Source organism: Protomyctophum parallelum (assembly GCF_964188405.1).
Source record: "Protomyctophum parallelum genome assembly, chromosome: 13".
NCBI classification, from domain to species: Eukaryota; Metazoa; Chordata; class Actinopteri; order Myctophiformes; family Myctophidae; genus Protomyctophum; species Protomyctophum parallelum.
This window is the reverse complement of record NC_139708.1, coordinates 7,789,178-7,795,563: the sequence shown is the minus strand read 5'-3', so window position 1 is coordinate 7,795,563 and position 6,386 is coordinate 7,789,178. Positions and strand designations below refer to the sequence as shown.

Sequence of the window (6,386 nt, the reverse complement as noted above, 5' to 3'; positions counted from 1 at the left end):
CACACACGCACACGCACACACACACACACACACACACACACACACACACACACACACACACACACACACACACACACATGCCATGGCGTTATTGGCATGAGAAAACGTACACTATCACCAATCATGTGAGACTGGACCCACAGGTTGAGAACCAACTGAACCACTGATAACTTGATAAGTGATAACCCCCCCCCCCCCAGGAACATTTGGGATACATGAAACACATCAGGGTGACAGAACAGGTCACGGACCATGACACTGTTACCCCCCCCCCCCCCCCCCCCCTCTCTCTCTCTCTCTGGAGTAGAAACCAACTCTGATAGTATTTACCATCTGAAAGGAAGGCATGCTCCAGATGAGAACTCTCTACTGTACGTCATATTTGACCAACCCAACCCGGCCTTCACAAAGCAATACCGCCTTGTTGTTGGTAGGCCTACTTGTTATAAATACTTTCATTTTCCCTTGTGAACTTTGTGTCTGCACAACGACGACGACGTGGTTCCTTGCTAAAGGTAAGAGGACAATTATATTTTGCAGAATGCATGACGCATTATGTATTTTATTTTATCACTGATTTGTCTAAAGACTATATCTTGTTATAACTTTGGCAAACCGTTCAATCCGTTTTTGTTCTGAACTTGATCAAATTCTTTGAAGTTATTTGTAATGTTTTGTTTTAGAATGGCACAGTCTAGGTTTAAAATGAAGGGGGCGGAAGTGTAAATATCTGCATTCATGCTTAACTATTCCCGATTTGCCCCAATTGCGTTATTTATTGATAATAATAATAATAATAATAATAAAACTTTATTTGTATAGCACCTTTCATGACATGAATGCAGCTCAAAGTGCTTTACAGAACAACGGAGAATAAAATAAAAGCAAGGCAACGACAGTAATGCAATACAGTGAAAGCACTTGGCACACCATATAAAGTATATATAGGCCTGATAGTGAGAGACCAATAATGTTTAAGTCAGTGGTCTATGTAAAAACATAAAGGAATTCGTATTTTATTTTTTTACAAGAAGCAGCGCAAATATATTCAGTTTGACTCATTCTGAATGTTTCACACCTAAAATAGACTGCATAACAGATAACACAGCATACAGACAGCTGTATAGGTCTATAGTCTTTTAAATACTTTCTGAGTCTGACACGCATCGCGATTGACTGATTGAGGATCGTGAATCATCACTGATGAAAAGGCTTAATAATGAGTTATTTCTTGCTTTAATATTTGGCCGTGGCCTATATATTAAAAGCCATTTATGGTATAGGCTATAAAACAACAACAACAACAACAACAACAACAACAACACCACACAACTCGCTACAAACTATACAATAAGAAAATAGTTGGCAATTAAGCCTTAGGGTACGTTAACGCATCGTCGTGCAGCTGTTATCATAACTCGCTCCTCCTGTCAGTCTGTCTGTCACTTAAAAAAACAAACCAGCTGGACTAGTTACTTTCCCCCACAGCAATTCAAAGTCAAGGATTGAAGGATGCCAGAAAGCCTCCAATAACGCCAGAAATGATGGATAACCTGTTCTGAGCGACACTCCTCCCTCTGGCCCTATAGCAGCATCAGTGCTAGCCCTGATACATGACTGCCATGATGATTATCATGACAGTCATGACGTAACTGCACCCTGTTTTTTGCGCTCGCTACATTTACAACTTTTACGTATATATAAACATTCGGAATTCAAATATAAAGTACTCACAAAGTGTCCCACGGGTGTTAGTTAGTAGCAGCGCCAGCGATTAGAATTTCTGCATCCCGCGTTGTTTAATAAAAAGCATTTCTATCCGAGCGCCCCGGCTACTTTTTTCAAACGGGGTTTGTTTGGGAAATCCACAGTTGCACACCGGGAGCGCACTCGCCTATTAGTCTGTATTGACAGGGCGGTCAGCGTACCTATATCGAACACACCGAGTGCCACCCTCCTCCCGACCGATAGGGGCGCGTAGTTGAAAGCCAATGGCAAAATAACAGCTCGGATAAAAATGCTTTTTATTAAACAACGCGGGATGCAGCAATTCTAGTCGCTGGTTCTGTAACTAACTAACACCCGTGGGACAAATTGTGAGTACTTTATATTTGAATTCCGAATGTTTATAGGCCTATATACGTAAAAGTTGTAAATGTAGCGAGCGCAAAAAACAGGGTGCAGTTAAGCCTTGACTCTCGTATGAATACGAGAGTCAAGAACCAGGGCTACATTGGCAGCGGTGGCCGAGTGGATTGCGGAGCGGGCTAGATATCGGAAGGTCGCCAGTTCGAATCAGCGGTCCGACACGTTAAAATTACCACCGTTGAAGTGCCCTTGGACAAGGCATTGAACCACTACCATGAAATGCTCCATGTGGGCCTGGCTGTAAACAAGTATCTGATGCTTAGTCCAGTTACCCTTGGTAAACTTGATTTACCAGAACGCATTTCTTCTTCTTCTTCTTCTTCACATCAGCGCATCAGTGGTTTATTAATAGTTTGCACTGCAGAATGGGTACATTTCTCAAGTGGGGTCCGGGGACCTTCTATAGGGTTCCAGGCAAGGGGTCCTCAGCAAAATGTGTTAAATTAATATATAAAAATAAGTTGAACCACTTTAACCTATGCAGGTGTGTGTGTGTGTGTGTGTGTGTGTGTGTGTGTGTGTGTGTGTGTGTGTGTGCGTGACGTGTGTGTGTGTGTGTGTGTGTGTGTGTGTGTGTGTGTGTGTGTGTGTGTGTGTGTGTGTGTGTGTGTGTGTGTGTGTTAGTTTAGGCAAATTCAAATGGGATGACCGTGCAGTGTGACTGTAATGTAACTTTCTTCTATATCTAATCAGTGTTTAAGCTTCAGCCCATGCCTTTTGATCACCTTCACGGGGCTGTTTCTTTTTTTTGCTGATGTAAACTCTGTACTTGATTCTGTTCTGTGAAGATGTTCAAATAAACTAAACTAATTTAACTAAACTAAACTAAACTAAACTAATGTTTTAGAGTAGACCAGTGTTCTTCAAAAATGTCAGGCCAAGGCCCTTTATAGCTGAGAGACCCCCACTGCATTGTATTGTATTGTATTGTATAGGGTTGTGTTAGTCCGGCAGCCGACTGCAGGCTTCTTTTGTTTAAAGTGGAAAATTTGGTAGTCTTTTTTATTGGCCTAAAATATATATACATACATTCATGAATCCACATGCTGACCTGCTGTCTGCAGTATTGAGCAATTGTATAGTGGTGTACTGGATGTTATGGTGTGACGACCCTCTCTTACCCTGCCTAACATGGCCGCTGCTAGGGCTGATTGGCAGGGTGGAGTTGGATCTTCAGTGAGATAGGACCACACCTGAGTCTGGTTTCTTGTGAGAGTCACAAGAAACCCCTATAAAAGAAATTGCTCAATACCGACAGCCGGTCAGCAAGTGGATTCATGAATGTACTGTATGTATATAGCAGGGGAGCAGTCAGACAGATATTTTGTGAAGCCACAAGGAAATCGGGATTTCCTGAAAGTTCATATAATGGCCTGTTGTGGCGCTGTCATTGGGCCCAAAAAAACCCCATAGCCCCATAGAAGTCCATGTATTTGGGCCCAACTTCACCTAGACTGTATTACCTTAATAAACATGGTCATGAATACTTTCTGCTTCCAGTCACTAGTTTAAAGTCTCATTTCTAATGTCATAATATTCTTTTTGGAAAATTATGGTCCCATTTATAAAAAAAATAAGTAGCGCATGTTCTGAGGGGCGTGGCTACCGATACAGTCTATGATCGGGATTCCCCACCCACTCGAGTCAAAATAAAAACCAACGGAGAAGAAGGGGGGAAGTCCCGCCTCGTTGTCTGGGCCAGCCAATGGGCCAGCTGGGCCCAAACGGATCTAGAAAGATGGCGACTTACAATTCAAGGACTGACAGGCTTCATTTTACGTTCATGTTAGACCCGGGGAACGCTTTGTCCATATTTTTTACAGTCTATGGTATATAGACAATATTTTAGGCCAATAAAAAAAGACTATATATACCAAATTTCCCACCCGTCCACCTTTTCATAGATGTTGTATAGCTAGCCAGCTACATATTCAACAGCACTATCATCAGTGTTGTGTAAATGAATGGTTTTTTGTTTGTCCTATATGTCTGATTCACATGCATTTAGACATTTAACCTTAAACCCTTGTAAACTTGACCCATGGCTCTGTGTGTTCTTGACCCCCCTCTACACCAAACCTCTCCACTCAAAATAGCACTTATAGCAGATCTACAAGCTCACAAGACCACCCCCCCCTCCCTATACGGTTCAAGTGGTTATTAAAATATTATAAGGCCTATAATAAAAATGGTCTGAGGAATTTAATCTAACATTTTCTTCTGACTTCTTTTCAGATCCTGAATCTTTACTCCAACACCTTAACCAATAATGGCAGGCCACAGAAATTGTCTATTGGATATTTTTGAGGATATGGATAATACCGAATTTGGGAAATTCCAATGGCAACTGCGCATCGAGGGCAGCGTTAAAAAATACATTCTGGAAGATGCCGACAGGATGAAAACAATAGATGCAATGGTGGGAACATATGATGATCAAGTTCTGGAGGTCACCAGAAGGCTTCTGGAGAAGATCAAAAGATTTGATCTAATCAAGAAAATCCCAGGGTCAGGTTCAGGATACAACGGTAATGAAATAAAATAATACGGTTTTATCATGTCATGTCATGTCATGTCATGTCATGTCATGTCATGTCATGTCATGTCATGTCATTCCCCTCAGCTGTGGGGTCAGAATCCAAAGTTAGTTACTGAGAAGAAACAAAATAATGAGATAAAGATCAAACATTTGCTTAGTCATATGCTTATAGCATGTTTCAATCTTTCAAGTGTATTTTCTATTTCGTATCTATTGCGATTTCAACACTAATACCGTCATACGTGTATCATCATCATACCCGGAAGTCTACGCCTACTGAGTGCATGGCCTAAAACTATACTTTCTGGCTTTGACAGCGCATACATCCAAACAGAAAAGTCCTATCTGATTGCATGAATACCACCTTGCCACTCACTTTATGCATGCTCAAATGAGCACATATAGATTGTACTTATTAGTGCTCATGAAGTATTTGAGGCATGGAACTGTTTCAATTAGGTGCTGTCCATGCAGCAAAAAATAAATAAATAAATAATAATAATAATAATGTTTTGTCATATATAGATGTACTCATAAAAATGTACCCCCCATATTGTCTTCAAGGCCCTGCTGCGACTCAGGAAAAAGTGTCAGTGCCAACCGAGAGCGCCAAGAAGCTGAGGTCCGTGAGGACTGACTTCATTGCAGGAATGTCACAGGCCAACCTGCATGGTCTACTGGACAAGCTTCTGGATAGGGATATACTCAATGATGCTGAAATGGAGGACATTAGAATGGAAAGGCTCAATGTAGACAAAGCACGGAGGATTATTGACACGGTGCGGGGAAAGGGAGACGGGCCAAGTTCAGATATGATTGCCATAGTTCGTCTGCTCGACCCAAACCTTTGTGCAAAGATAGGTTTGTAGTTTGTATAACCATGTGGAAGAAAAGGGAACTACAACATCGCAACCAAACAAACAAGTAATTCTGACCATTTGAATATAGGTGATATAGATACACAGAGAGTATATTTTTATACTGTAAAATCTTTAGTTTCTATATCATACAATGCAAATATGCATTTCCTGTTCTCTGACTTTGCTACCATATAGTCTTGGTCACTGCACAGTAATTTGTTTTCTTAAACATGCATGTAATAAAACGTTGTAATACTGTTGGTTTGTTTGTTTGCTTGCTATATTATGTTTTGTATGAGAATGAGGGCCACCTCATTGGAGAACTGGCTTGACAGGTCTCTTCAGAAATAATAAAACATGAAGGTGACTGAATACAACATCAGATATTATAGTCATACATGTGGTAAATACTAAAGAGTAAAGTGTAAATTAGAGAAACTGAACATCTACACTCCAATATACAGTATATCACCATTGAGTAGTATGCCTACTATATTAAGTAGTACAGTCAATCCTCATGTAGACCTATGGGCTTCAAATGTTAAAATGAGGCAACACCAAAAATAAATCACAACATGAATTTTCATGTATAAATATATGAATCAGTCCTGAGGTTGGTCCAAGAAGACATTATGGGTAATTAGTATGGAGTGGACTTCAGATGGTTCTTCGTCTCAACTGCTCAAATAACCTCAATCAGGACATTATTATTAGTAATATATATATAGACATTTGAAAATGGAATAGCAAAAATATACTTTATGAAAGGCTGGAATAGACAAAAAATATATATACTAGCCTATACTAATAATACTAAAGTCATATTAAAAGCAATAGTA

The 6,386-nt window shown here is 40.2% G+C and overlaps 1 long non-coding RNA gene across 1 annotated transcript; it reads left to right on the top strand.

Annotated features, from left to right (window-relative positions):
- Nucleotides 1-450: 450 nt before the first annotated feature.
- On the top strand, nt 451-5,805 carry LOC310868790. The gene is made up of 3 exons (XR_014570096.1): nt 451-515; nt 4,384-4,676; nt 5,252-5,805. It is a non-coding gene; the product is annotated as an uncharacterized lncRNA (long non-coding RNA).
- The last annotated feature ends 581 nt before the right edge of the window (nt 5,806-6,386 follow it).